Below are 16,898 nucleotides of genomic sequence, written 5' to 3'. Positions count from 1 at the left end.
AGTTAAGATTTAAGATAAGATAAGAGTTTTTATTTTTAAACTGCTTTTACTTTACTGCTTACATAATTAACTGACGCAATTAATTAATGTGAAAAAGCATAAACAGGTTAATGATTTTCAACATATGACATAATTATCTAATTACTTTAATAAGCAATAATTATAACACATGTTTATACCATAATACATTATTATTATTTTATTTAAAAAAATGTTAATCATCATCTGTTTAATTAATTACCTTATTACATGCTTTTTAATCCATGTTATTTAAATGACTCTATATTTGTAAAATCACTAGTAATATCAATATAAAATGAAGATATTTTTGTGTATATAAAAATATACAGATATCTGATGTAGCTCCTTTACTTTGTGAAAACAATGTTGCATGGAATGATAATTCACTTTAGATTGGTAGATAATTGACTTAAACTTGTACTTAAACTTAAATTGGAAGATAATTAATTTTTTTTCTGTCAGTAATTTTAAGTATAAGTTGGTCAGCTTCAGTGGGAATCAACCTGTTCATGTTTCGGTCAGAGGACAGCTTTGTCACCGCAACATTGTGTTTACTTAATTTGTGTGTGTGTGTGTATGTGTGTGTGTGTGTGTGTGTGTGCACGCATGACAGTGTTAGAAAGAGCAAGTGGGTATTTGAATAGTGAGTGTACATCATATGTCTCAGCTTGGTTTATGCACACACACACACACACACTCAGATTTACTGATGTTGAATTGACTGAAAAAACGTGACAAGCTCAATAACAAAAGACCCTCTCTTCTCTCTCCTCCCTCAGCTCTTTCTCTTTGTGCTTCAGCGGGGCGATCAAACTCCGCCCGCCCTCTTGCTCGACCATTCTATCTTCCTCGCAATTGGTTAATTGACCCCTTTTCTGCGGCCTGATTGGTTAGTCGTGTCTCTCTTTCTCTCTCTCCCTCACTTATTCTCTCCGCCTCCTCTCTCTCTCTCTCTCTCTCTCTCTCTCTCTCTCCTCTTCTCTGTCCACCCCTCTCCCTTTCTCTCTTGCTCTCTTTCTACATTTCTGTCCAATCATTGTCTTGACTATCAATCAGCTCTGACAGAATGTGGGGCCCACGTGAAAAGAAGAGCGAGAGGGGGAAAGAAAGAGAGAGAGAGAGAGAGAGAGAGAGAGAGAGAGACGGAGAGAGAGTGAGAGAGCGATTCTAAAGCTGTTACCCCCCTCCCCCTCTCTCCCCCTCTCTGTCCCTCTCTGTCCCTCTCTCTCTCCCTCTTTCCTTCTTTGTGTTTTGTTTTTCAGTTCAGAGAGAAGGTGGAGTGATGGTGGGGTGGGCATTAATCAAACTAACCCCCTGGAACGGCCTCAACCCCCACCACACACACACACACACACACGCACGAACGCACACACATGCACATGGTAGTTCACAAGTGAGCTCCTACACATAAAGGTGACCACAAGCACAAGAACACAGGCATACACACACACACACACACACACACTGGCACATGCATGCACACACACACACACACACGTGTGTGTGTGAATCCACCCATAATGGACAGTGAGTTCGCCCCTTCATGGGCAGATGCTCTCTCGCTCTCTCTCTGAGCTCAGCTGGTGGTAGGAGAGTATTCAATTCCCTGTAGAAGAGGAGGGCAGCTGGCAGAGCTCTCTTAGTGTGGTGTGTGTGTCTGTGTGTGTGTCAGGGGACATGGACCCATTGGGGTCTGGTCTGGCTAGGCACCACCTGACACACACAATCACATGCACATGCTCAGATAGATAAATGTGACACTAAAATGACGCGTGGAGCCGTGAAAGTGATGCACCGTGGGTGCTGTGCTTCCCTGCTATGCTCAGCATTGTGGGAAGATGGAGGTGTGTGTGTGTTTGTGTTGGGGAGGATGAGAGAGAAGAAAAAAAATAAGGGAAGAAAAGAGGCACAGAAAAAATTACAGAGAGCAGATGAAGAGAAGTGAAATAAAACAACCTGACTGAATGGACACAGTGAAGGATAATACAAAAATGTCTTCTTCTGACTGCAGCAGTTCAGGTCATCTGGCAGCCATTTTGGAGGTGTTCTGCATGTGAGAAACAATGGCTGCAAGCAGTTGATTGTTGGTTTCAAATGGAACTGATTTTTTGATATGCAAATCTGAGTAGGCAATGTGCTTGGTAGTGTTTAAACTGATGAGAACGTTGTTGCTACAAACAAAAACGTACTCTTGGATGTATTCAGACTGAACTCCATGTAAATGTTCACCTGGAGAATTTATTTTTGTTTATTCACCCATAAAGACAATGTGGCAACTATGCAGACGCTGGCTGCAGCTGGCTAGTAACATAAAAACTGACTCTGTGTGTGTGTGGACTGACAGCTATTATTCTTAGACTAAGACTCACTCAAAACTTACTCCAATACGACCTTACAGAGGCCTGCCACCAGGGGGCCCTCATCTCAGCCTATGCTATAAATTTGAGTTTGAGCCTCTATATGCATTTTTCCATTGGCATTCTATGCACACCACATGTAAATTGCACTTTGCATTATGTCTTAACACACTTTATTTTTCTGTGACATGTCAGTGGGCTGAAAATCTCGAAAATATTTGACTTGTTAGCTTGACACACTTACACCTAAACATTTCCCCTGTGTTGCTAATATATTTAATCAACACACCAGTTAACTCTCTCACCAGACAGGAACATAAAAGTTGGACAAAACCATCATTTTTAACTTTTCATAATAACCACATTCAGTGGTGGTCAGTGAAGAAAAAAAAAATACTGCACAGGAAAAGAAAACAAACATATAGGAACCATATCAGGTTGCACGATGTGAGGAGATAATTAATGTTAATCTCACACACTCTCGTCTTACACACACACACACAGACACACACACTTATCAGTCCTGATAGTGACATGTTAATGGATTAGCTTCATGTAACTCTGACAATGATAAGGTGCCGTGGGTGTGACAGACTGACTTTGTGTGTGTGTGTGTGTGTGTGTGTGTGTGTGCGCACGATAAGCAGATTCAAAGGACATATTGATTCTGTACCACCATACAATAACCACACCATCCATTTGAACCTTAAGCACATTTCTGCAAACTCTTACCGTCTACCACAAAGGGAAGCTTATTATGTAACACAGTGTTGTTACTTCACAACACAGTAACATTCAGTTTCCCTAAACCTTGTTTGTTCCAAAAATACAAATGTACCAGCCAAAACCTAAAAAAAGCAACTAGCGGAAGTTCAATCAGGAAGATCTCCATGATCGCTCATTATACATATTTACATTCTTTCTTGGTGTTTGTTGCTGAGAGCTGATTGTCGTGATATTTCTTCAGCGCAGAGATCACCTGTCAATCAAACATTAAGGGTACGACTTTTACTTTTTGTCTCACATGTTCTGTAAATGTTTGAGTGTCTTTAAGTGGCTCTCCTTCCTGTGCCTGTTTAGCCAGTGAGGCTATCACTGCTCATGATGATTATTGTTTACTTGACCTGACATTTTCCTGCATGAAAATGAAGCATCAGGGAATTTCAATCAGAACATCTTCATGCTCACTCATTACATTCTCTCTCTCTTTACTGCTTCCAACTCAATTAGCTGACCGTGAACATTTCAGCCTTTCAGTTAAATCTATCACCCTTTGCCACATCCTCCATGAGCCAGTCGTCTTATTGCCATCAAAGCTTCAAACTTTTCCTCTGTCTGCTGCTGTTACTTGTCCTTTCAGTCAAATTAAACTGTTCGCCAGTGTTCATCGTGTTCAACATCTGGAGTTCCTTCCACTGAGCTCACATCACATCCATCCACATCCTCAGCACCGCTCTTCACTCGTTCACCAGTGTCCAGGGGTCATTCAGTACAACCCATGGCACCATGATGACGTTACTATACATCACTCATATTCTTGGATTAATTTTCAGTATGAGCATATGTTTAATAAATGAATTACATCATTCTTTACATCTCAGTGAAGTCTCTCCTGATTGAAATGTAGTTAGTTTATTCTCTTTTTGCTATTGCCTGTACCCCTTCAATGTTGGTGTTGTATGTTTCGAAAAACATGTACCTCAACAACCTAGTATAACATACTATGATAAAACCTATAATTTAATTGTTAAGTTTCCAGATTGAGATCCCTAACTTTAGATATTTAACCCTGTTCTGGTGCACTGTGAATATGGAAGCATTACGTTGTATGTTGTGGACTGTAATCTTGCTACCAGGATGCCCACAGAAAAGTCTGGGCTCCAGAAGAGGTCCAGTGATTGGACCCTTCTCATCAGCACATGCTCATTCTCTCTCCAACAAAAACACATGCAGAATGTCTTCACTATTATCAACATCTTCCTCTGCCTCACAGGTGCTGGTGGCCCCTTCACTGACGCTCGCAGCATTAAGGGAGCAACGCGAGCAATTTTCTGAGCTGACTGCTAAAAGTTGGTTTTATTATTATTTGGGTCTTGAGACTCCCTCTTTTTCTTCTCCCATCTTTTCTGGCATGGTTAGTTTAGATCAGTAAATTTCTCAGCTCATGGAGCCGCTCATCCACAGTGAGGTTTTGACATTTTGATGATGTGTACAAGTTGCGAACCATTTTAATTTTCATTCCCCTTTATGGGTTTTCCTAGTTATTACCTAAAGAAATGTTCACTAAAGATTAGGTGGCCATTTGCATCCTCCAACAAATATCAGACTCTTCTTTGCAACAGATGCAACATCTGACAGTTTATATGACCAGGCCAATTAAAAGAAAGATTCACTACTTCATAATGATGACTTTGGTGTAATTCTTGATGGTGGAATTAAAAGTTATAGAAAATGTACAAACATTCACCAAAACGATGCTGCACAAAATGATTTATTGAGAATAGTTTTGGGGCAGACACACAGACTGTGATGCACACTGCAGGAGAGCATGTTAACCACCTGTAACATCTGTATTCAGCGATAGTCCTGCCCTTCTCTTCCAGGGAAACAATGCTAGACAAACATACAAACTGACAGGATCTCAGACAAAGTCAGGGAGTACACTCACATATGTTTGCAGACACACCCACATACAAAATGATTGTATACACTCGCACAGTACACACAGACAGAAGGCCGCCAGTTTAATTGGCCGTAAATTCCCAGAATGCAGAGCGATTTGGAAGCGTCCTCTGAGAGAAACAGGCTCCCTCAGTGGTGTGTTTGCTGTTTCTGTCTGATTTAATGAGGCTGACGGTGACATAACCCTGCAGAACTGTCCATTATGAAAGAGTAGACTGGTGATCTGGTGGGTCAGAAACTTTGGTCAGTCTCAGTTTGATTTCCAAAATGGCTGCTCTCATAAGATGCATTATAAACTGTAGTGAGCTTGTTTCAATAGTAGCACTTCATATGTTTTAGCTAAAACTGTAACTGACTGAGACTGAACTGCAGAACTGACACCACTTGTCTGTGTCTTTCACACATCTAAAGGATGTGGTCATCTTGTTTGAATAAACTTTATTGGAATTGTAATCCAACAATACCAACCAAGGGCTTACATTCTGTGTGAGCTCCATGTCGTGGTCGATGAAAATATCCAAACAGTGTGAGCATGAAAGTGGCAGGTTCCCAATGTGCAGCAAGGCTGATTAAAATGTGTATTGTTAGTTAACACAAAGTACAAAATAAATAAAACCACTCAGTGTCTGCCCAGCTTAGCATGGCAGCAGGGATGTGCTCTCACTCAGACACACAACGCCCTGGTGACGGTGATGACGAGGTCAGTGTTCTGCACAGGCCAACCCAGTTCTTCAACACCACTGGGAAATCCATTTCTTTCTGGAGATGGCTTTGTCACAAGTTTTGCCACAAAAAGAGAAAAGATCACACAGGAACCAAACTGGAGTCTCCTGGGTGAAGTGTCTGAACCACGTTGCATTGAGCAATTACTCTGACCGTCATAAAATGGATCTGTTTCCACTGGAAGTACTGTGCTGGGACCAGGCTCACTGAAACAGGACACACAAAGTAGAAAGAACAACATTGTGTGAACGTCATTGTATGCTGTAGCAATAAGATTTCCTGGAATTGGAATTGCTTGGAATTGGAGTGCTAGTCTAAACCATTAAAAACACTTGCATAAGAACTGAGTTGCACTTTTCAATTCAATTTAATTCAATTCAGTTTAACTGAAAATAATTTAATTTAGTTAAAGTTATCTCATGACACTTTCCAATTAGAGCAGGTCTAGACCAAAGTCTTAAATTTTCACATGAAATACACTTCAGAAACTGAGAGGAAGCTCTTTAAGCTAATAACAGTGTACTTATAAATCAATCCTGTCTTATGCAGCAACTTTTTAAACACCTGCTTATAACAAAACCACGAAAAGCAACTTTGAAACTTCAAAAGTAGATTTTAACATGCATAAAAATGTCTCCTGATTTAAACAGGAATGAGTGGATCTGTTTTCTGTCCACATGTGTCACATTGTATTTACAAGCATGTGGAAACACTTTACAAATTTTATTTGTGGTCCCCACAGGAAAACTGAAGCCGTTTTATCCACAATTTTTCCACAGAGCTTACTCCAGCCAGTCATTTCACAATCATGTTGCATGCATTACTCTGGAATAAGAATGACAGTACAACACAATAAATATACTTAAACAATTAGAAAAACAATCTGCAGTTCTGCAGGAGTTCTGTAGAGATAAGTAGACAGGAAGGCATGTGGACAGTCCACACTGTGAAAAAGATTTTTGTCTCTCTGTGGGGACTGGTGTTTTGTTCCTTTTTATTCCTCGAGCATTTAGATAGCTCCACTATCTAAGGCAATATGCACACACACACATTCATGCAGAAATTACACACACACACACACACATGCGCACACACACGGTGACTTTTAATAATACTGTCAACAGAGGCAGTGGTGACAGTGATGGATGGGGGTGGGACCTACAGAGGCCAATGTAATGACCTCTCCACCAATGGGAAGCCAGTCGTGTGACCTTTGGACCAATCACAGCACTTCCAGGTCAAATGTGACCGGAGGGCGAGCACCAAGACAATCTGTCCATCGGGGAATGAATGGATGGAGGACAAAATGGAGAGAGTTAGCGAGCGAGAGGCTGACAGCTAGAGAGAACGAGAGAGAGAAAGAGTGTGAACGTTGGGATTTTATTTGTCAGGAGGCCAGGAGCACTGCTTCTGTGGCTCTGTGTAAATGGACAACTGCTTGCCAACAAGTTTTGCACGTCCATTTTAAGATAACCAGTTAAGATCATATGTCACTGTTGTTTTGATAGCTCGTCAAAATGCAGGTTTAAGGCTTGTGTTTTTTTAACCGTTTGTTGGAAACTATAGCTTCTTGACCTTCAGGGACTTTTACTCGGACTTCAAAAAACGGATGGAAATTACCAGAATTTTGCACAATTTTAAGTTCAGTTCTCTTTGCATATACATGAGAACAATTTAGCACTGATTACTAGATGCTGGAAGGCCTCAAGTTTACTGCTGTGACTGTCAGCAGCCGACGCTCCTTAACAGTGACAGTTGTGAATGACTTCTTATACCCAGATATTGTAAATGTAAAACTGGTTGGAGTTTAAGAAACCTTTAACATAACAGTGTGGGTGTCTGTGTTGGTGGGAAAGTGAGCTTCATCATATAACCATGTGTTAAACATTACAGCCAATCAGAGGAGGTATAACACTTACACACATACAGATTGAGTGGGCAAATCACAGCTCTTGGACTGCAGTATGGTCAAAGTGATGGATAGATGCTGGGACTACTTTCCTGCTTCCCATTCCACACCAGGCAAATGGAAACCACACACACACACACACACACACACACACACACAAACCATCATGTTCAAGCTAATCATGAGTCAGTGTTCATTTATAATCAATCTCAGACGCTTGACACTGGCTGTAAATAAACAGACCTATGTGTGTGCGTGTATGTGTGCGTGTATGCGTGTGTGTGTGTGTGTGTGTGTGTGTGTGTGTGTGTGTGTGTGTGGTGTGTGTGTGTGTGTGTGTGTGTGTGTAACATGACATAGGAAGATACGCAGACCTCAGTCTTTAACAAGTGGTTGCAATTAGGTTTATTTAGCTCATAAATTAAACACACAAATAAATACACACATGTGCAAACGTACACTTGCACATGTGTGTATTTATTTGTGTCAATCAGTTTGCCCCACAGACATATGCACGGATTTGTCAATCACACTGTCAAGAGCCACCATCATCACTATCATCATTATCATCATCACCATCATCATCATCTGGCCTGTCTCAGAGTGCTGTCTGTTTCTGTATAATTCTTAGTTTATAATATTTTGCCATATCAAAAAGTTATCAATTTATACCCTGATTTTGTTAGGAAAAGTCTTATGTGAAGTGGTTATTTTCTTTGTTCGTTCGTCATTATCATCATCATCATCATCTTTTAATCTCATTTAAAGATTGCATGTTGCATAGTGATGATGGATGAGTGTTAATCTGCAGAGCGTAAACCCACAGTGTGTGAGTGAGAATTCATTGCATGTCACTGGGAAGGAGGATTAATACAGAAACCTGACAACAACAGGCTGACTTGAGAGCGGAACACTGACATCAGTCCGTGTGTTGAAAGATAAATCTTGTGATGTTCAAAGTTTTTCTTCTTGGCAACTTGGTCCCCGTAGTTTATTTTGACTCCACAATAACCTTTCTTTTTTTAGAATCAAAGTGCATTTTCCTTTTTAAGACTAAGGCATCCGGAAAGATTGTCTCAGACACAGACTTTGATTTGACACCTGGTGTGAACCAGGTGTGATCTGATGGACAGATCACACCTGGTTCACACCTGCCATTATAATGTGTTGAATCTCACTCATCCACTTTCTTTGCAAATAAACACACACATCACTGGGACACAACTTTATTTTTTTAAAAGACAAAGAAAGTAATAATTTAATGTAGCAAATCTGCCGAATTTACAAGTAGGTTAAAAAATCATTAGGAAGTGTTTCACAAAGTTTATGCTGTTTCTCCTAACTCAAGAACTCTCAGAACTGAATGATGTTTGAGGGAACCTTTTTTCCTTAAGTTTCTCTTAAGTGACCAACTCTTAAAACTGCACAGTTTTAAAGTTGAAACATAAGCATTGAAAAGAATTGAAACATCATTTGAAATGCCAACTGACAGGAAAGTATAGAACACCAATACTCATTCATGCTGTAGATTCAGTTTCACTGTGGCAGAGGGTCTTCATATTGATTTAACTTGTTCATATTAATTCAACTTTAATTAATCTGATTTGTGCGATACATTTAGATGGTTTAGATGATATATTATTTCATTGTTAGTGAAATAAAATTTGTGCTACTGGCTAGTGTGTTTAGCTCAACACAAACGCACGCACGCAGACACACACCAGATTCAACTGTGAGGCGACGCGGCTCCCACACACTCCACCCAGCTGCCATCACATGTCAGTCAAAGTTTGCCATGACCAATCAGAGAGGCCTGTCACTCTGCTTTTGTCCTAGACACCCTTTGGTCACTTCAGACAAGCAGAACTGACAGCCATTCAGACCAATGTGTGTGAGTGTGTATGTGTAAGCCTAAGCAGTGGGAAGCATCTGAAAGCCTGCGTGTGAGTGTGTGTGTGTGTGACTGAGAATGGTCGCCGTTTGATCAAAGCTGAGCAAGGCGCCAAGGTTGCCTTGACAACACATAGCAACATAACAACACCAGTTTTGTTTATAACTAAACTATACAACATATGGGAGATACCTTCAACCCTTACTGTAGTTATTTCAGTGTAAATTTCTAAATGATTTTTTTGATTGATTAATTAATCATTAAAGTCAAACTTTTAGTAAAGCCAAAGAGAGTTATATTTGTTTTTATTGTTTTACTCTTCATAGTGAGCAGAGAATATGTGGAAACGGAATGTAAAAATGTCAGTTTATTGGTCATCATTGGAAGTACTGCTGCTGTGTTATGTCCTATGTGGTGACAAAATAACCCTGATGATGTCACTGAGGTTATGGGCTGAGTTGTGCTGCTTCAAACTGACCATCCCTTGTGTGTCAGCCCAGTTCATAGAAGTTAGATTATCTGGATCGCTGAACACATCACTAAACAGAAACAGCAATTTGCTTTTTCGGTGAACAAATACAACTTTATATGATTAATGGCTAATATCTTTCACTGTGGACTAAACTGCGGCGTCTGTTGGCCTCACTGTGTCTGTGTCTTGTGTGTAGAGAACACTTCGTCTGTTGTAGAAGCTGCTACACAGTTACTGAGACAAACACACACAGAGCGGCAACAGCTATGCTTGACTGTGAACTGACTTTTTGCGCCACCTAGTGGTTGAAAGGCTCAAGTGCGTATGACAAAAACAGTTCACTGAATCTGTGCAGCCATACAGTTTTTACTAACAATGAAGTGCTTAAGAGTTACTAACTACTTTAACAAGAGGAGCTAAAATGCAGCATTTGATAGAAATGTCTGATTTTCATTTTCAAGCTAGCTTGTTTTGGTTCTGAAGAATGAGCTGAATCAGATCAACATAACGAGGAAAAGTGACTCAGGATTTATTTCCTGTCTCCTGTTCTGAAGAAGAAAAAAAAAAAGTAGATCTGAAATTTGGATTCACTCAATGTCGTTCCTGGGTGCAGTTTTTTGTTTATGTCAAAGCTAAACATTTATTTTTGAATTTATAGAAAAGGTCACAGTCTCAAGCACCTATCATGCTTTTCATGCTTTATAACCTCCACCTCACCTTCCTTCTCCTTTATTTTCACTAACTTGTCTCTATATGTTTACCTTCACACTGGAATAAATGGTTTTTCTGTTGCTAATTGCGACTGTGTGTTTTTCTGTTGGCTGGTTTTGTGTTTCTCCAATCAGAGCTCTGAGATCCTGTATGGAACCCGTTTGTTTTTTCAAGCACAGGGGTATCATTTATAATGTGACTGTGTGTGTGTGTGTGTGTGTGTGCTGACCTATTATAGCTGTCTTCATGGATGTAAAATGTCCCACCAAGTGCAGCACATCCTAAAGAATTATGACTATTTTCTAGCCCTACTTAAACTTTAAGATACGTGTACGTGATTTACGGTACAGATAAAGTTTCCTTGAAGCCTGATTTTATCCTTAACTTTCTCGTAAGTACTTCAAAGTTTGAATGAAAAAACCAACACAATTACTTTTACAGTGTAGAGTCATGCGAACATGGCATATAGCTGTTTGAAGCCAAGGGGGGAAGTGCATATCCACAGGGGAAGGCAGGATGGTATTTTAATACTGAGCGATTCATCTTGTACTACACAGACGATCTTTGGCCAGATGGTGGCATAAGAGGCCCCTTGGTTTGCTGCAGCCAAGACCTGGGTTATATTTATTTAGATATTATTTATTTGAAAAGGAGGCGTTCAGCCCAGCAGTATAAAGGCCATGTGTTGTGGTTCTCCTTTCACTGCTGAATGAGGAATGATGGGAGTTCAGCATTGAGGCCCAATTCTGGGCCACTAACGTACGCCGACGTGCATGTACAGACCTCGTTTTTAACTCTTTGTAGTGCTGATCAGACCTCAGCATTGCTGTAAGAGTGAACCAACCAGTGTGAAACCATTCCATGTGTGGAAGTTTGTGAAAGTGTTACACGTTGGGATCTGGAGAGCTCTGAAGCAATGTGCAGGTCTCTAAAGGTTTTAAACATTTTAGGACTTGTGCTTTCTGGTCAGGTTTTTGAAGGTGATCAGAATCAGAAAGGTTTTCAGTCAGGTCTCTGTGGTTTAAAGGCTTGAATTGGGTTTCCAATATAGGAGTTTCTAGAGCTTTTCTGGAGGTTCTATTAAAGGAAAAGTTTGTCATTTTGGGAAATACGCTTATTCTTATGTTGTGAGTTAGATAGGAACACTCACACACCTTTATGTCTGTGCGGTAAAGATGTAGTTAGTGCCAGCAGCCAGTTAGCTTAATTTAGCTTAACCCCTTGAAGTTACTAGTCTAAGCCAAGAAATAGTCTGAAAGATAACCCTCATAAAATTTAGATTTCTTTCAAAAAATGTATAAGATGTTAAATTTAGGGGTGCTAGTTGGGGGATTTTGTTACCTTTGGACAGAGCAAGATGAGCTGTTTCCTCCTGTTTCCAGTCTGTCTTACTGCCTCCAGCTGCATATAAATCATACAGACTTGAGAGTGGCAACAATTTTCTCATTTAGCTCTCACTAAGAAGGCAAATTAAGCATATTCTCCTAAATGCCAGACTATTCCTTTAAGGAAATCTTTAGTGGATGGTTCTGGGGGTCTTTGGTTTTCAGATTTTTATGGGGTCTCTCTCAGTCTCTCTGGAGGTTTCTGGAAGCCACGGCTGCCGGCTGTTGGCTGCGACTCTTAGGCTGTCACTTGACTCCTTATGGCGTTGGAAGCTTGGCGTTTTGAAGGTGCTAATTAATTTTTACAGCCAGGCATCCAGCTGGAGCCTGCTTTAGAAAAATAACATAATTACATTTCCACATCACATTAAAGGTGATGGTTTGCAGGCAGAACATTTGGCCATGCAGAAACAAGCCTAATGGAAAGTTGAAACGTCACCTAGACGCTGTAAGAATACGCTTAAGAATAAAGCTCATGTCATGCTAAAAGACATTGCAATGTCGCGGAAATAAAGACGGAACAAACACTGAATCAGACCTGCACACCCCACTTGCATCTTAAAGTAATGTTACTTTGACTCCTCAGCCCTTTAACCAGAACATTTAGTCATACAGAGGGAGGTCAAATGGAAAATTAAAACGTTATCTCAGTGTAGCTTAAAATTGCCGCAAACATTTACTTTGACTAACCTTCAATCCAGGTTCCACTCCCAGAAAGCAAAATCTACATTTCTTCATTGGTAGAATGACATTGAACATTTTTACCAGTTTTATTTTGAAATCATTCATTCATTCATCAAATCTTCATTTTTTCATTGCTGCTGCAAGATTTCATGCTGACTTAGTCATTGTGGTGCAATTCTTGCAGCAGCATCCGTATGTAACAGTGTTACCCATCAAAAACACAAGATGGTGCCAGTGCTTTGATGACGTCACATTTCATTCAATATTTTTAAGTTTCATTCCATAAGGAAGTCATAAAATATTGAGAGAATGACTAATACATGGTTACCTTTGGTCCTTTCGTGGGATTTGTTGAAAAAGATGTGCAATACTGCCTGTCTTATAATTTGAAGGTCGGTGATCATGATGGCATGTGAAAGCATCTGACTATCAGTTCTGAGCTCGGAGTTGAGCCTGTGGAGGTGTGCTTTCACTGTTTTTTTGTTCTTGCATTTTTTCCGCCATTTTTCACTTTAAATAATAAAAAAAAGCAACCAACCAGTAAACAGTACTGTAATTCAATCACTTTATTTAAACTGCATTAAAATAATGATTCTGTGTTTAAAAGCTGGGGATGACTGGTTTAAGTCCCACCCACCCACACACACACACCCCTCTCTCTCTCTCTCTCTCTCTCTCTCTCTGTCCCTCCAATGTAAATGTGTGGTCTCTTTATCATTTTCATCCCGCCCTCTTCCCTCTCTCTCTCTCTCTCTCTCTCTCTCTCTCTCTCTCTCTCTTTCACATGTCATGTCTCTCGCTCTTCAGTGACATCACAACTTAATTACCCAATCACCAGTAGATCAATCTGTCACTGTCAACGTCCTGGCCAATCTGCCGTATGTATGATAATTCTCCCTGACCAATGGCAGTGAGCGTGGCTCTGCTGGTGCAGTATATAAACCAGGCCAGCAGAGAAACAGTGTTTGTGTACATGTTGATGAAGGATGTTTGCTGATTGCTTTATGTCACGCAGAAAATAAAGACAAGAACTGTCACTGTCCTCTTAGAAAGAACAAATTCACAATTGACACTGAACAGAGAGGACAAGTAGATGTCACATAGAGATGAAGAAATCTGTATCCCGTTCATGACATGTGACTGACAGGTGGTCTCTGGGAAAGGCAAAGCGAGAGGGAAGGTGAGCCAGAGGTGCAAAAAGAAAGAAAGGAAACATAGATTTTTGATTATGTCCTTCTCTCTCCTGTGGTAATGACTGCGTAAAGAGAGCACGTAACCACGTGACACCACCCCCCTCCACACACACACACACACTCTTTAACACTGACTGCCAAATCAAACGCAGTGAGTAATTTTAAACACAACCTACAAAAAGTGGAATTGTGCGTCTGTATATACACCTGCTCTGATGAAATCCAGACCATCTGTGAGAGATGATGATGATGATGATGATGATGATGATGGGCTATTTCTTTCTGTTGAGTCAGCACCAAGTCAAAAGCCAACCATTACACTACAGTCCTCCCAACCCTCCCCATCTTGTCCCTGAGAGTATATTTTCCATTTTACTGTATTTCTGCAGGACTCTCTGCTGTCTCTCATCTCAGTATTGCTTATTACAAAATATTCTCTACAGAGCAAGAGTGTAAAAAAAGTTTTCATGTTTTTTTTTTTATATTGTTTTTTTTTTTCATAAATTTTTTACAAAATGGAATCCAAGTTGATTGAATGTAACATTCTGTAACTATTTCACCTTAAAAGACCTGCTAAAAATCATCAAAAATCATTTTTGATTGCATACTGACTTATGAGCACACACACACACACACACACACACACACACACACACACACACACACACACACATGTTGCTGAAACTGGATCAAATTTTATGGACAAAGTATTTTCTGGTTTCCTCTGATGTCCTCCAGCTGCTCCGCCTCAACACTGTTGCTAAAGGAACTGCTAACTGCTGCCAATTGTAGCTTCTGCTATATTTGTAGTGTAAACACACCTGTGTATGTAGTATAAATACAAACTTCAGTCATGATACAAGGACATTTCCAGAACATCTCAAGGAGTACAGTTGAACCAGTCATTAAAAAATGGAAAGAGAATGACACAAATGTAAATCTGTTTTGCGTAGGCTGCCCCCACAAACTAAGAGAGTGTGAATATGTAGAGCAGTGAGGGAGAACTCAAGAGACTAACAAATAATGCTGACATAGTGTAGTACAGTGTGTTGTGACCAGTGACCAGTATGCAGACAAAAAGCAGTTTAAGCTTAAATTCACAGGGTACTTGTGTTATATGATGTTAACTACTGATCAGAACCAGAATCAGAATCAGAATAACCATTGCCATTGTAAGTGAAGAGGTTTCACATTACTAGGAATTTGTCTTAGTGAGACCACTATAAAGACTTATATAATTTTATTTAAGGCAAAAACAAATACAGACAAGTACACAGTAATCAAATGAACTGATGTGATAAAATAAAATACACAAAGTAATTAAGACGATGGTGATGACGTTACCTGCCCACCTCTTGGTTTCTCATGAATTGTTACCATCACAGCTGTTGACCACCAGAGGGCGACATTGTCTATCTACAAGATACAAGATACAAGATAGGTTTATTTGTCACACACACAATTATACACGGTACAGTGTGCAGTGAAATTCTTTATGTCCCTGCTACCAAAAAATAGGTAAAAAAAAGAACGCTTATAAAAAAATAATAAAATTAAAAAAGTGAAAATGTTCAGTATTTACATGAATAGTATTTACATCTAATGCATGTAGTGCAGGTGGGAGTCTATCTATCTATCTATCTATCTATCTATCTATCTATCTATCTATCTATCTATCTATCTATCTATCTATCCATCTATCTGTCTATCTGAGTCCGTACTACAGAAGGAAGGAGAGGTTCTCACACTGGTTTTCAGTAAGATAATACACAGATACATTCATCATTTCAAAACTGCATGTTCCACCACCTCAATTGAAAAAAAATGCCCTTAGAACAGATAGATAGATTTACCTTGCTCAGGATGGATTATATAATAATTACTTTACTTATTATTGTTTTCAACAGCAGCAAAAATCACGTTTCTACTGCTCTGACTCAAGACTGAAATGGCATATTACAATGAAGGGAAAAGCATACGCCCAACGTGGGGCTCGAACCCACGACCCTGAGATTAAGAGTCTCATGCTCTACCGACTGAGCTAGCCGGGCTTATAGGTTGCCCTCTACTGGTCGGACCTAAAACTTCAAGAGATAACTTGTATTCATGACGATTGTGGGCTCAGTTCATTAAACACCCGTTGAGTTCATCTTCCGGAATGCAATAAATTTCACCTGTGCAAACATTAAGTTTAAGATGTGCAAGATAGTAAATCAAAACATATATGATGCAAATAAATATGCATTCACCTGTTCTGGGAAGACTTTCCACAAGATTTTAAAGTGTTTCTGTGGAAATTTTTGCCCTTTCATGCAGTATAGCGTTTGCGAGGTTAGTTACTGATGCTGGACAAAAGGCCTGACTTGCATTCTCCATTCCATTTCATCCCAAATGTGTTCAGTGGGGTTGAGGTCAGAACCCTGTGCAGGCCAGTCAAGTTCTTCTGCAGACTCATCCAAACATGTCTTTATGCACCTTGCTTTGTGCATTGGGCCCTGGAATAGAGAAGGATCTTCCCCAAAGTTGGATGTATAGCATTGTTCAACTGTTACACTGAAGATTCTCCTTCACTGGAAGTAAGGCACCAAAACCAATCCCTGAAAAACAACCCCATATGGAGGTGTGTCGGGTTATTTATTCTACCAATCTTAATTCTTTTTCAGTGTGAACGTGTATGAATCGAAAAGCATACGCCCAACGTGGGGCTCGAACCCACGACCCTGAGATTAAGAGTCTCATGCTCTACCGACTGAGCTAGCCGGGCACGTCCCATTAATAGAGAGGATAGAGAACATGTCCCGTGGAATAATTATTTCGATCCTAATATTTTATTACTGCTAGATAAAATATTTACGTTCCCTTATAGTTCT

At 39.9% G+C, this 16,898-nt stretch overlaps 2 non-coding genes across 2 annotated transcripts; both read right to left on the bottom strand.

Moving 5' to 3' along the window:
* Positions 1 to 16,006: 16,006 nt before the first annotated feature.
* trnak-cuu lies at positions 16,007 to 16,079 on the bottom strand. The gene has a single exon. It is a non-coding gene; the product is annotated as a tRNA-Lys (tRNA).
* Positions 16,080 to 16,719: 640 nt separating this feature from the next.
* On the bottom strand, positions 16,720 to 16,792 carry trnak-cuu. The gene has a single exon. It is a non-coding gene; the product is annotated as a tRNA-Lys (tRNA).
* Between the last annotated feature and the right edge of the window lie 106 nt (positions 16,793 to 16,898).

The sequence above is a fragment of the Scatophagus argus genome, chromosome 16 (genome assembly GCF_020382885.2).
Source record: "Scatophagus argus isolate fScaArg1 chromosome 16, fScaArg1.pri, whole genome shotgun sequence".
NCBI lineage: Eukaryota > Metazoa > Chordata > Actinopteri > Scatophagidae > Scatophagus > Scatophagus argus.
This window is presented reverse-complemented; position numbering and strand designations above follow the sequence as displayed.